The sequence below is a fragment of the Geotrypetes seraphini genome, chromosome 8, assembly GCF_902459505.1.
Source record: "Geotrypetes seraphini chromosome 8, aGeoSer1.1, whole genome shotgun sequence".
Taxonomy (NCBI): domain Eukaryota; kingdom Metazoa; phylum Chordata; class Amphibia; order Gymnophiona; family Dermophiidae; genus Geotrypetes; species Geotrypetes seraphini.
Genome location: NC_047091.1, coordinates 154,842,308 through 154,857,744, shown reverse-complemented (window position 1 = coordinate 154,857,744; position 15,437 = coordinate 154,842,308). Strand labels below are relative to the sequence as shown.

Here is a 15,437-nt window from a genome sequence, read left to right as displayed (position 1 = left end):
CCATGTCCTTCTTGAGGTACGGCGACCAGTACTGGACACAGTACTCCAGATGCGGCCGCACCATTACACGATACAGCGGCATGATGACTTCCTTCGTCCTGGTCGTGATACCCTTCTTAAGGAAGTCATCATGCCGCTAATGCAGAAATGTGGTAGGTTTGTCCAGTACAACCAAACCACTTCCAACTTTACTCACTTCTATTTCTCTGTGATTAGAGTTAAAAAAAATTATCCACAAGTAACTTTTTTTGTCAGTTTACAATTCTTATATGGATGAACTATAACTTTAATATTAACATACAACAACATGGTTGATTGAGTGGTAATCTTTACTATTTAAATGGAGTTCCTTTCTGTATTTATACTGTTTGAAGGTTAATTATTTTGTAAACCATTTTGGTCTTTTGTTTAGCTAAGTGTTATATGAAGTATTTTAATAAACATTTCATATTGAGAAGGGTTGTTCCCAGCATCATTTTCCTGCAGATAATGAAGCTGAAAAGGAGGTTTCTTCATGAGTCTTTGCTAATTTCGGCAAAATATTTCTTAACACACCTTTGACAGCTGTGCTGTGAAAATATGTGAAACAGACAGTCAAATAGAATGTTGCTCTTACTAGCATCTTAAAGTGTTTGTATCCTTCTTTGTATTGGAGCTTTTTGATCCACACAGAGATTCTGACTAGAGAATGACACGGTGACAAAATTCATCACGGTTCCCGTCCCCGCGGATAACCGCGGTAAACCTTCTTCATGTCATTCTTTCAGGAGAGAGGGAAGAATCAGAGTATGAATGGCCACAACCACTGACCCTCAAGCTTTGCTTTGAAGAATGCTGGTGTAGAAGGACAAAGGCTGAAATAGACACTAAAAAATGACATGGGGATTATTTCCCGCGGTTATCCGCGGGGACAGGAATGGTGATGAATTTTGTCATCGTGTCATTCTCTAATTCTGACTAGAGAATGACACGGGAACAAATTTTTCCCTGTCCCCCAGAAACTCATTTTTCTGTCCCGTCCTGGCGAATTCTTTTCCTGTCCCTGTCCCATTCCTGCAAGCTCTGTTCTCATCTGCACACTTTAAAATCATAAGTAGCAACATTCTAGATCTCAGATTGTGATGTCATAATGCCTCATTCCACCAATGCCTAAGCTCTGTCCTCATCTGCACAAGCCTCAAACCCTTTAAAATCATAAGTAGCAACATTCTAGATCTCAGATTGTGATGTCATAATGCCTCATTCCACCAATGCCTGAGCTCTGTCCTCATCTGCACAAGCCTCAAACCCTTTAAAATCATAAGTAGCAACATTCTAGAGCTCAGATTGTGATGTCATAATGCCTCATTCCACCAATGCCTAAGCTCTGTCCTCATCTGCACAAGCCTCAAACCCTTTAAAATCATAAGTAGCAACATTCTAGATCTCAGATTGTGATGTCATAATGCCTCATTCCACCAATGCCTGAGCTCTGTCCTCATCTGCACAAGCCTCAAACCCTTTAAAATCATAAGTAGCAACATTCTAGAGCTCAGATTGTGATGTCATAATGCCTCATTCCACCAATGCCTAAGCTCTGTCCTCATCTGTACAAGCCTCAAACCCTTTAAAATCATAAGTAGCAACATTCTAGATCTCAGATTGTGATGTCATAATGCCTCATTCCACCAATGCCTGAGCTCTGTCCTCATCTGCACAAGCCTCAAACCCTTTAAAATCATAAGTAGCAACATTCTAGAGCTCAGATTGTGATGTCATAATGCCTCATTCCACCAATGCCTAAGCTCTGTCCTCATCTGCACAAGCCTCAAACCCTTTCATATCATAAGTAGCAACATTCTAGAGCTCAGATTGTGATGTCATAATGCCTCATTCCACCAATGCCTAAGCTCTGTCCTCATCTGCACAAGCCACAAACACTTTAAAATCATAAGTGCTCAAAGCTTGTGCCATTAAGGCAGAGCTTACAGGAATGGGACAGGGAAAGTGACAAAACTTGCAGGGACGGGGAAATTGAGTTCCTGCCGGGACAGGGACCATATTGTTGGGAAAACAGCAGCTTGTAAATACAATTGTCATAGTGACAACAAATCAAACTGCTCTCTGAATCTTTCCATTTTGATAAGTAATGCAAACTGTGCGTGCAATATGCAATATTGCAGACAGAAATGAGGAACTGTGAAATGTAGTAAGCATCGTGCCAGAGAGCTGAGGAAAGGGAAGCGTGGCGTATGTTAAAGCTCTCACACTAGGTTGAATTCTGGAATTGAAATACATGAGGTCTGGCCAGAAGATAGACTGCCATACTGAAAATTACGATCCATAGAAGGCATGGAATTATCATGGCATCCCTACCAGAAACTTGATTTATTTTCCAAAATGGATGGACATTTTGGAGGTAGCAGTCTATGGCTACCAACAGTGAGAAAGATAATGCCAGTTCTGTTTGCAGCAAGCATGAAAAACAGGAACCAGCAAGGCATATTGCCATAAATCCAGGTGTTTTTTTTTTCCTTCGGATAGTAGTCTTTCCTAAATAGAAGGCAAAAGAGCACAATAAAGTCTGCTACAGCCCAGTCGAGCATATAAATTGAACCGGGTTTTCATGTAAAAACAGAACATCCACAGATCAAGTCCATTACCAGCCATTCCAAATACAAGCTCCATGATCAGGACTGGTGGCACAATTGCGTAAAGAAGTGGCTTGAAATATGTTCATTATGCCAACCAGCGAACTGGCTGATAAAAATGAAAGCATCAATTTGTTATAAAGGATTTTCATTTACTGACAGGCTCATGGACGCTGTATTCATATCTTCTAAAAGTCATTTTGGCTAACTTTGTCCATAGGTTTTTAATAGTTTTCAAATTAGTGTTTCACCATAAAAGTCCAACTGCATCCTGGGACTCTGGTCTTTTGTTGCTAGGATCACTTTGCTAAGGGCGCTTAATAGGATAAATTTGCATGTATTACATAACAGGCTAGGAAAAACAAAGGTGTTATCTATGTACTAGGGCTAGGCAATTCCGGTCCTCGAGAGCCGGAGCCAGGTCAAGTTTTCAGGATATCCACAATGAATATGTACGAGATGGATTTGCATGCACTGCCTCCTTCAGATGCAAATCTATTTCATGCATATTTATTGTGGATATCCTGAAAACCTGACCTGGCTCCGGCTCTCGAGGACAGGAATTGCCTACCCCTGTACTAGGGGACACTCAATTAAGTTACATAGTAATACTTTATAGTTTATTTACCAGCACTTTGGCCTGAATGCACTAAAGATAGTTGGAAATACCAAATGGATCGCTGTTGGCCAATTCTCAGGCTGTTTCTGAACTAGCGATCAATGCACTACCCTGATTGGCTTAGACTCCTCCCCTTGTATCCCAGGATACAGAGGGAGGATCCTAAGACCCTGATTGGCCCCTCCCCATGCATCACATAATGCACCAGGAAGGGAAAGCCCTGCCATTCAGAAGCGGTGAGCCTACGAGCAGGATTGACTGAGCTTCCATCCTGCTCCAACATCTCTGAGAAGGTATGGGGGCTGGCAGGGGACCTCCGGTGGCAGGAGGGAGTGGGTATACCTTCTGCTTTTTTGGGGGGGAGGGAAGGGGGAGGGTAGAGGATGTTTGGGGGGGCCACCTGGCACGGAAGTGGGCCTTTGGTGGCAGGACAGAATGGACTTCCATCCTATCCTATCGCTGCCCTGGAAGGGGGGGGGAGTCACATTGGCAGAAAGGAGTGGGCATCTCTCCTATCGCATCACTGCTGTGGAGGGGAGTCACATTGACAGGAGGGAGTGAGCATCACTCCTGCCAATTTTCTTTCATGGGGGGGGGGATTTCTGCATGGCAGGAGGAAGTGGGCATTCCTCCTGCCATTTTCGCTGACATGGGGGGGTCATTTTGCGGTGCCAGTTCATCAGGGAGGGAGGGCCGTCACTGGTGGGGGTGCTTTTTTTCTTCTTTTTTTTTTTTATGTGACAGATATTTTGCATGAGTAACACATGCAAAATATCTGTCCCGTTTTTTTTTTAAATGAGGCTGACCTGTCGGTAACAGTTCCAGGTATAGACTGTCATTTTTGTCCGACAGCTAAAACCCCTGTTTTGGGGTTGGTTTTTTTTTGCATAGCCAAGCAATGTTAGTGCATCAGTCGCTTGGCTACTTTGCATGGAGTTTTACCTAATTTGCATGGCCAGATCAGAAAATAGGCGATCGAGAGGAAAAACATGTGGTGAGCCGTTTTGTGAATCAGGTCGGTAATAGCATAGCAATTGTTGCTAAAGCTATGAAAACTGGTTTAGTGATGATTAATGACTTTAGTGCATCTAGCCCTTTGTTTCCAAATGTAAATGAATCACAAATTAAGTATAATTCTAAATGCATGTATGCAAAAATTAGGTATCCGATGATTATATGCCTACTTTATCCAGGCTCCTTTTCTAATTCAATACCATGAAATAAATTCTTGTTTGAAGTGTTCTGTCTTCATCCCTTATAAAACATATGCCACTCCATTTCTCTGAAGTTATGATTAACGTTAAATGAAGCCCCCTGTGGCAAAGATGAAGGGTACTGCTAGTCAAAAGAGAGAAATTTTTGATAAATGCTTTCTTGATTTAGGGGAGCATACATTCTGTTCACAAGAAGTGCAGTCCATAAATCATTTCTTTTATGGAAAAATGAGATTCTTTCTCAGATCTGTGGAATATCTGTGAATATCATACATTTCCTTAAATATAATTCTAAAATGCACACTTTCATCTCTTCGGGGCTCAATGAACTATATAACAGTCTAATTTAAGCAACCTTTAAAAAAAAGAGATTCTTCCATTTAGGGTTTATGTGATGATCTAATCTTTTATAGAGTAATAGTCTAATTTAGCTGAAAGATAATGTTACATAGTCTGTATTCCTTAAAGCAATCTTGGACTTTCTGATGAGGATCTATTTTAATGTCTCTCAAGCACTGAGTTATGTACAAAAGGCTCAGTCCTTGTATCTTTCCAATTGAGTTTTTACTCCATTTTTTAAAAAAATTTTTATTTTAAGCTAAATTTACATTACATAACAAATAAAATGAACAGAAAATCATGCTAATTCAATAAAAATTAGGCAATTCCCCCCTCCCCCCCCAAAAAAAAAAAATATAGTTTACCAACATTATTCAAGTCCATCAAATTGGAGGTGGGGAATATAAGATAGAAAAGAAAATTACTGCTATTAAAGCAAAACCATCTACACCAGTGGTCTCAAACTCACAGCCCGGGACCAAATACGGCCTGCCAGGTACTATTTTGATGCCCTCGGTATATTTATCATAATCACAAAAGTAAAATAAAACAGTTTCTTTATCATTTGTCTCTTTAGCTATAAATGACAATATTATTATTAAGACAGCCATAAGGAAAGATTTATAAACTATAAAGAGTTTTACCTCATGCAAAATTGTCATTTCTTTAATAAGATATTAACTATTTTTTCTGAGGCCCTCCAAATCCAAAATGTAGCCCTGCAAAGGGTTTGAGTTTGAGACCACTGATCTACACCTGTTGATAGGAATGGATTAAAATATGCCTCCAGTATAAGTCTATTTCATCATAAGAGAAAACCATCAACCTTTTATTGGTTAATAATAAACCAACTATGTTGGTTTAAAAAAAACATTGACAATACATTTACAAACAACATTTTAAATAGATTAGGGCACCCAGCTGATGCATTTAGGAATATAGAAAATGAAGGCAGATAAAGACCATTTGGCCTATCCAATCTGTCCATCCATGCCATCTTCCATCCCTTCCTCTCCTCCTAGAGATCCTATGTACTTGTCCCAATTAATTCAGATAACAGTATTTATTTATTTATTTATTATCTCTACTACCTCCACTGGAGGCCATTCCATAAATTCACCACACTTTGTCTGTCCCTTTTCACCTTCATCCTATGCACCCTTATTCCAGAGCTTCCTTTCAGTTGAGAGACTTGTCTCCTGTACATTTATGCCATGCATGTATTTAACATAAGAACATACGAATAGCCTTACTGGATCAGACCAATGGTCCGTCAAGCCCAAGCAGCAACATTCCATGCTACCGATCCAAGGCAAGCAGTGGCTTCCCCCATGTCTTTCTCAATAACAGACTATGGACTTTTCCTCCAGGAACTTGTTCAAACCTTTCTTAAAACCAGCCACGCTATCTGCTCTTACCACATCCTCTGGCAACGCGTTCTAGAGCTTAACTATTCTCTGAGTGAAAAAAATTTCCTCCTATTGATTTTAAAAGTATTTCTCTGTAACTTCTTCGACTGTCCCCTAGTCTTTGTAATTTTTGATGGAATGAAAAATCGATCCACTTGTACTCGTTCTACTCCACTCAGGATTTTGTAGTCTTCAATCATATCTCCCCTCATCCATCTCTTTTCCAAGCTGAAGAGCCCTAACCTTTTTTTATTCTTTCCTCATACGAGAGGAGTTCCATCCCCTTTATCATCGTGGTTGCTCTTCTTTGAACCTTTTCTAGCACCACTATATCTTTCTTGAGATAAGGAGACCAGAAATGAATGCAATACTCCAAATGAGGTCGCACCATGGAGCGATACAGGGGCATTATAACATTCTTAGTCTTGTTAAACATCCCTTTTTTAAACATCCCTAATATATCTCTCCTCTCCTAACTTTCTTCCACAGTGTACATATTGAGATCTGTAAGTCTATCTGCAGTCTTCTTAGTCATGTCAAGGAAAATCCTGATAGAACAATTAAAAAATATCACGTCTTAAACCAAACTTCAGAGCAGCCAAAATCACTAACATTGTAGCAGATACTGTAGTCTCTGCATCAGATCTTTCCAGAATTCCCTTCTTGTCCAATGTGTCCTATTAATAATAATAATTTTATTTCTTATATACCGCTATAAGCGGTTTACAATGAGAATCGTGCAGTGAGAGAATGCAGTGATTACAGCAAGAGACATATGTTTACAACAAGATACATATGTTTGGAACAGGATACATCTGATTAGGGCAGCTTGCAAGAAGATACATGCAATGAGAATACATGATGTTTGCAACATGAAGCAAAAAGTTTTGGGTCAGGTTACAGTACGAAATGGTTCAGAACATGGTACAAGAGATCAAAGCTGTTTATAGGAGGATATTTACAATGTGAATGAGAGGGTTACAGCAATATATGTCGAAAGGGGAAGGGTAATGGCAGGGAAAGGGCTTTCGGGGAGGTAAAATTGGCAGAGGGGGATAACTCAAGAAGCGTTAAAGAGACGGGTCTTCAGTGATTTTCTGAAGTCAGCGTATGATGTGGCCTCGAGTATTGGTTTTACTAGCCATGTGTTCAGTTTAGCTGCCTGGAATGATAGCATTCTGTCTAGGTACTTCTTGTAGTGACATGATTTCAGTGATGGGTAATTAAAGAGGATTGCTCTGTGAGAGGTCTTATTCGGGCAGTTGGTGAAGAATTGGGAGGCGAGGTAAGTTGGTAGCATCCCGAAGATCGCTTTGTAGCTGATGCAGGCAAACTTGAAGAGTATTCTGGATTCTACTGGCAACCAGTGGAGTATTTGGAAGTATGGGGTGATATGTTCCCATTTTTTTAATCCGAAGATGAGTCGGACTGCAGTGTTTTGGATTAATCTTAGTTTGTGAAGTGATTTTTTGTAAGCTCCCAGAAATATGATGTTGCAGTAGTCCAGTGTACTCAAGATGGAAGCTTGTACGAGTAGTCGAAAGGATGATTCATCGAAGAATTTTTTTTTTTTTTATGGTAAGAGGATCATCTTGATGCTTTGATGCAGTTCTCCTTGTAAACAAATGATATACCTTAGTAATAGGTACTTTGTCTGGTGTAACCTTCATAACTCACATAAATATATTTTGAACACATCCATAAATGTTACAATAGGTGGACTTAGAGACATTTATTTTATTTATTTAATACATTTATATCCTATATTATCTGAAAAGTCTAAGCAGATAACAAGCTACCCAGTTAAAAATTGGTAAAACACAACAATCAACACTAGAAACATTAAATAAAAACAACAAATTACATCAAAAAAATAACATTCCACTCCACAATTTCAGACTATCAGACTGTAATGCCTCATATACACACACACACTTAAAATGATATGTTTGCCTGTTTAGTCATAATTAATACTGCAACTCTGAAAAAGGCCTGCCTGAAAAGTATTATTTCAGTTGCTTCCAAAAGACTCTGACAGAACAATCTGTCTCGGCTCTGTGACACTGCATTCCAACAGAAGAAAAATTAGGACAGAATCTCTTCCAGCCTGACTTGATGGACATCCAAAACGCACTTATCTTGGGACCTCAGCAAATTACAACTCATTCTCTTTCAATTTTGTAATGTAAAGCAGTACCATGTTTGACCACATTAGCATTTCTAGCCTGAATACTCTGAATCTTATCTTCCCAGGCCTCTCTTCACTTTTAAACTTGGGATAATTCATATTCTAAGTTCTTAATAGCATCAAACGGTTGAACTTTGGCATTCAGATCTTTAATTTGAAGAATTACGGCTATTTCCAGAGCTTGAATCACTTCCCATATGGTCTCAAGGGACAAAGTCCTTGAGCAAGGCAAGAGAAACTGAAATGGGGTTCTAATTATCAGCGTTGAATTTTTAATAGTACAGGCCAAAGATGACCAGTCCAATCCCTTTTACTCGCAGTTGAGCCAAAAGATCCTCTCTTCTCTGCTGAACCCTACTGTGACTCCAGACAAAGGTTGGAACGAAACAGCTGTGCTCTCAGCCAGCCCCTATCCCTCATCCTGCAAGCACTGTCATGGATAATTCTCTTGGTGCTGCAACAGGAGCCTCCAGCTAGGATTTCTCTCTTGATGGAGGCAGAGGGGCTTGCAGTTCAGGACTTAATCATGTTTCTAAGCCAAAAAATGATGTGGGCCCATATCATCCGTTTTGCCAAATGAAGTATGAGGGTTGATGCTTTTTATAGGAACTAATTCTGAAGTCTTTTGACGTGTCTGGTTTGGTTTGTTGTTTTAATTATGTATGGTTGTAATCTGCCTTGTTAAAAGGTGGAATATAAATAATAAACTATAAGCTATCAGTACAAGCAGCAAATCACATGAAGCATTCTGGGAACTCCAGCATACACAAAAGCTTCCACAGAATCCAGAGGAAATGGTAGCTACAGGTTAAAGTGGTAAATGTGCAGCTTACCCGTGCGCTTCACACCAAGATGGCAACTGCAAATAACACAGTCCTGGAGCAAACAGGTGCTACCATCTTGAAATCCCCTTTAAACCAAGAGTGAGTCTTGACTCTAATAATGTGACAGCCTCAGAGAATGTAACTTTACTTAGCATCTGGACAGAGCTTGACTGCTTTAAGGGTTTGCTTCAAAGTCATTTGTTTAAAGAAGCATTTACACTATGACAACTCTCATTTCTAGACTCTGTCCACAAACTATCAAGGAAACACAATCTTGCCCCGGTCGTTTTGTCCTCACCTTGAACGTCTTCCTTTCGCAATTGTACTTCAAACCCCTTCATCCTTGCATTTCCTGTTAGTCAAATGTTTCATTTTAGCTCTGTTACTCGTATTGTAATTTTTTTTAACTCCCAAATCTTTTTATTGTAACTCGCTTAGAAATCCTGATAAGCGATTTTATCAAATTTTAATGAAATTTGGGTATCTCCTGAGGAAGCAGTATATGAAACGGGACATAGTTGGAATTTATAAGCTAAGTGCTCTTCCAGTTACACACACACATATATATATATATAAACTCATTTCTTAGTATTGCAACGGAAAGTGAAACGAAACAAAAATCCATATGAAAAAGGAGATTACCGTTGAAAAATAGCTGGAAAGCGATGACCACAAATGCTCGCAGTCTAAGCAACAAAGTTCATGATCTGCAAGCCCTGATGTTAGAGGCAGATCTAGATATCGTCGCTATCACAGAGACATGGTTCAGTGAATCCCATGGATCCATGGATGGGATGCAAACATACCAGGATATAATCTCTTTAGGAAGGACAGAGATGGTCAAAAAGGTGGAGGAGTAGCTCTATATGTAAAGATCAATATCCAAGCGACCGAAATGCAAGGGACCTGGGGAAAGGAAGAAGCGATATGGATCGCTCTGAAAAGAGAAGATGGAACTTCTATCTACGTGGGTGTAGTCTACAGACCGCCGACTCAATCGCAGCAAATTGATAAGGATCTGATTGTGGATATCCAAAAGTTTGGAAGGAAAAAGGAGGTTCTGCTGTTGGGAGATTTCAACCTGCCAAATGCGGACTGTAATGTTCTGTCAGCGGAATCAGAAAGAAGTAGGGAGATTGTGGATGCCTTTCAAGAGGCTCTGCTCAGACAAATGGTGATGGAACCCACAAGGGAAAAAGCGATATTGGATCTGGTCCTCACAAATGGAGAGAGTATCTCTAATGTTCGAGTGGATGCTCACCTGGGAAGTAGCGATCATCAAACGGTTTGGTTTGATATAACGGCTAAAGTGGAGAGCGGCCGCACATTACTTAAAGTCCTAGATTTCAAACGTACAGACTTTAATGCAATGGGAGAGTACCTGAAGAAAGAGCTGTTAGGATGGGAGAACATAAAAGAAGTGGAAAGAAAGTGGTCTAAACTGAAAGGAGCGATAAAAATGGCTAGAGACCTTTATGTGAAGAAAATCAATAAAAACAAGAGAAAAAGGAAGCCGATATGGTTTTCCAAACTAGTGGCAGAGAAAATAAAGGCGAAAGAGTTGGCGTTTATGAAATATAAAAAAAACCAAGAAGAGGAGTGCAGAAAGGACTACAGGGTGAAACTGAAAGAAGCCAAGAGAGGGATACGTCTGGCGAAAGCACAGGCGGAAGAACAAATGGTTAAAAATGTAAAAAAGGGAGACAAACATTTTTTCAGATATACTAGTGAAAGGAGGAAGATGAAAAATGGAATTGCTAAACTAAAAGATGCTGGGAACCAATATGTGGAGAGTGATGAGGAAAAAGCAAATGTGCTAAACAAATACTTCTGTTCTGTGTTCACAGAAGAAAATACTGGAGAAGGACCGAGATTGTCTGGCAAAGTTACACGAGAAAATGGAGTAGATTCTGCGCCGTTCACGGAGGAGAGTGTTTATGAGCAACTTGAAAAACTGAAGGTGGACAAAGCGATGGGACCAGACGAGATCCATCCCAGGATACTAAGGGAACTCAGAGAGGTTCTGGCGAGTCCTATTAAAGACTTGTTCAACAAATCTCTGGAGACGGGAGTGATTCCTGTGGATTGGAGGAGAGCAGATGTGGTCCCTATTCATAAAAATCGTCACAGGGATGAAACAGGAAACTACAGGCCGGTGAGCCTCACTTCAGTTGTTGGAAAAATAATGGAAGTGTTGCTGAAAGAAAGGATAGTGTATTTCCTTGAATCTAATGGGTTACAGGATCCGAGGCAACATGGCTTTACAAAAGGTAAATCGTGCCAAACGAACCTGATTGAATTTTTTGATTGGGTGACCAGAGAGCTGGATCGAGGCCATATGCTAGATGTAATTTACTTAGATTTCAGCAAAGCCTTTGATACAGTTCCTCATAGGAGGCTGTTGAACAAACTTGAAGGGCTGAAGTTAGGACCCAAAGTGGTGAACTGGGTTAGAAACTGGCTGTCAGACAGATGCCAGAGGGTGATGGTTAATGGAAGTCGCTTGGAGGAAGGAAAGGTGAGTAGTGGAGTCCCTCAGGGTTTGGTGCTGGGGCCAATCCTGTTCAATATGTTTGTGAGTGACATTGCTGAAGGGTTAGAAGGAAAAGTGTGCCTTTTTGCAGATGATACCAAGATTTGTAACAGAGTAAACACCGAAGAGGGAGTGGAAAATATGAAAAAGGATCTGCAAAAGTTAGAGGAATGGTCTAATGCCTGGCAACTAAAATTCAATGCAAAGAAATGCAGAGTAATGCATTTGGGGATTAATAATTGGAAGGAACCATATATGCTAGGAGGAGAGAAGCTGATATGCACGGACGGGGAGAGGGACCTTGTGGTGATAGTGTCCGAAGATCTAAAGGTGAAAAAACAGTGTGACAAGGCAGTGGCTGCTGCCAGAAGGATGCTGGGCTATATAAAGAGAGGCGTAGCAAGTAGAAGGAAGGTGTTGATGCCCCTGTATAGGTCATTGGTAAGGCCCCACTTGGAGTATTGTGTTCAGTTTTGGAGACCGTATCTGGCGAAGGATGTAAGAAGACTTGAAGCGGTCCAGAGTAGGGCAACGAAAATGATAGGAGGCTTGCACCAGAAGACGTATGAGGAGAGACTGGAAGCCCTGAATATGTATACCCTAGAGGAAAGGAGAGACAGGGGAGATATGATTCAGAATGATGTTCAAATACTTGAAGGGTATTAACCTAGAACATAATCTTTTCCAGAGAAAATGGTAAAACCAGAGGACATAATTTGAGGTTGAGGGGTGGTAGATTCAAAGGCAATGTTAGGAAATTCTACTTTACGGAGAGGGTGGTGGATGCCTGGAATGCGCTCCCGAGAGAGGTGGTGGAGAGTAAAACTGTGACCGAGTTCAAAGAAGCGTGGGATGAACACAGAGGATCTAGAATCAGAAAATATTAAAAATTGAACTAAGGCCAATACTGAGCAGACTTGCACGGTCTGTGTCTGTATATGGCAATTTGGTGGAGGATGGGCTGGGGAGGGCTTCAATGGCTGGGAGGGTGTAGATGGGCTGGAGTAGGTTTTAACGGAGACTTCGGCAGTAGGAACCCAAGCACAGTACTGGGTAGAGCTTTGGATTCTTTCCCAGAAATAGCTAAGAAGAAAAAATTTACAAATTTAAATTGAATCAGGTTGGGCAGACTGGATGGACCATTCAGGTCTTTATCTGCCGTCATCTACTATGTTACTATTTTACTATATATATATATATATTTCTTTTGAGCTGTGAACCATTTGTTCCACTGTAGAAATGTATTTTGTGAGACCGAGTCTAGTGTTGCTTGAAAGAAACTCATTGAAGTGGTTTTGAAGGTGCAAAGGAGAGGTGGGGGACAATAAAAGCAGGGAGTAGAATGAGTGAAAAACAGCATGCCTGTGTTATGATCAAGTACCGAGCTGTAAATTATTTAAAAAATACAAGCAATAATGAGAGCAATAAGTTCTTTATGGTTTTTATTTTTTTCTTTGACATGTATGAGTATTATGGGTTGGTTTGGAGGCTTTTTAAAGCATAAAGCAAACCAAAATGTTGTGCTAGGAAGAAAGTGACCACCTGGTTTTCTGTAAAACAATCTGTTGAACAGTTGGAAAATATTATGATTGCTTAAGTTTTTCTCATCTCTCCTAACATTGATATTTGCATGACATGTTTGCTACACAAATCTATTCATAACGTCTTTGGAAACAGGTGTACAGATCTATTTTGCTGTTCTGCATTTTTGATTTCTAGGAATATAATTGTCATTCTATACTTAACAAACCATGTAAGGTACTTTGCTGTATCTGTCTAATTTCATGTCAAAATAAGTAGATGTTATTACATGCAGCTGTTGTGCCAGAATACTTAAGCAATCACTAACACCTTATTTTGGAAATAATTCCTGCACTCATCAAGATCAATTAATAAATACTGTAATGTCAAGCAGTGACTTAATTCAGTCTAATATCGAATGCGTCCAAACCACCAGGCTTAACAGTGTAACAGACGCTCCTGTAGCTCTAGTTTCATATTGTTTAGGTAGAAGGAATGTGTGTATAAGTGATCCCTTACAAATTTATAATTTGCCTCTGAAAGTAAGGCTGAATCACATTCAGAAACCTCCATTTATCCAGAAACCTAATGGTATGAAGAGTGGATTAGAGGTAGTTGGCAAACTGGAAAATATGAACCAGCAAGGCACTTCCTGGGAATTGCTGCTGTGGGAATTCACACCACCTCCTCCCTTTTTTACAGCAATTTTAAAATATCATTGCTTCCTTTAAAGAAGGCATCTACAATTCTACATTACTACTGCTATTTTCTTTCTATAGCGCTGAAAGGCATTTAACATTCAATAGAAGAGCTTACAATCTAATTTGGACCGGCAGGACACCTCAGGGTTGGGGAGTTTTTTGGCAGAAGGAATGATACAATGGGTATAGGTGTCTGTTAGTGATTGGGAGTTAAACATTGAAAGCAGCTTAAAAATGGGATTTGAATACTACTAGCATGACGTATTGACTTTGGCAGCCTGTTCCAGGCATACGGCATGGCAAGAAAGAAGTGATGGAGTCTGGAGTTGGCAGTGGAAGAGAAGGGTACAGAGAAGAGGGACTTACCCAATGAACAGAGTTCATGGGGGGGGGGGGGAAGATAAGTGAGGAGAAATATTGCAGTAGAGAAACAGAATGATTAATTTAGGATGGATTAAAATTAACTCATGATGAAGGCCCTTGCTGGAAGAAGAATTCTCCAGTTGTAGAATAGTTGGGAGCACATGGAGCCAGCAAAATAGAAACATAGAAATAGACGGCAGATAAGGGCCAAGGCCCATCCAGTCTGCCCACCTTAATGTCCCTCCCCTACCTTCGCCCTGTGAATAGATCCCTCCCTTACCTTCGCCCTGTGAATAGATCCCATGTGACAATCCCATTTGGCCTTAAAATCAGGCCTTAAAATCAGGCGTTGCAGAATAGAGAATGACAGGAACTCAATTTTACCATCCCATCCTGATCCCGTCTAGATGAATTTTGTTGCTGTCCCGGCCCCATTCCTGTAAGCTCTGCCTTAACCGCACAAGCCTCTAACACTTATGATTTTAAAGTGTTTGAGGCTTGTGCAGATGAGGATGGAGCTTGCAGGAATGGGACAAGGACAGGAAAATGAGTTCCTGCAGGGACAGGGAAAAATTTGTCCCCATGTCATTCTCTATTGCAGAATGTCCAATGGCAATCCAAAAGAGAAAGAGCTTAGGTAACTCTCCCCTTTTTATGGACCCTAGGGGCTTGAAGTCGGGTCCAAACCCAAGTCAGGAATAATTCAAAATTAGTTTCTGTTCTGGGTGGGTGATGACATCTGGTTTGGGTCCCTAGCTGGGCAGCTTTGATTGGATTTTATAGTGTTAGTCTGGAAATGTCCAGTGGCTTTTGTCTTATCCCAACTTGTGATTGCTACATCCTAATAAGGTTTAAAGAGAGTCATTGACCTGGATTCACTAACTTGCACGATCGGGCCCAATCCGGGCAGGTCTGACGAATTCTTCAAGCCACAATATGTAGATGAGGGCAATTGGAGGAATGCCCCCATCTGTAGGCACGGATCACGGTTAAGTGATCCCCGCGCATGCGCAGACCATCCGTAGATGGTCTGCGCATGCCTGTCCAGCCGCAACTTTTTGTTGTTATTTTTTAATCCTTCATGCAGGCTGGCTCT

The 15,437-nt window shown here is 40.6% G+C and overlaps 1 protein-coding gene and 1 pseudogene across 7 annotated transcripts in view; both read right to left on the bottom strand.

The window, feature by feature from the left end:
- The window catches only part of LOC117364850 (hydroxycarboxylic acid receptor 1-like), a 206,749-nt gene that overhangs the window by 123,083 nt on the left and 68,229 nt on the right, over window positions 1-15,437 (bottom strand). The window contains exon 3 of one of the 7 annotated variants that reach the window (XM_033954536.1): window positions 7,704-7,822. The exons of the other annotated variants lie outside the window; for them this stretch is intronic. The gene's annotated coding sequence lies outside the window, so the exon portion shown is untranslated. Of the gene's footprint in view, window positions 1-7,703; window positions 7,823-15,437 lie in introns of those variants that run through there. 7 annotated transcript variants of the gene reach the window in all.
- Window positions 513-2,829, bottom strand: LOC117365517 (annotated as a pseudogene).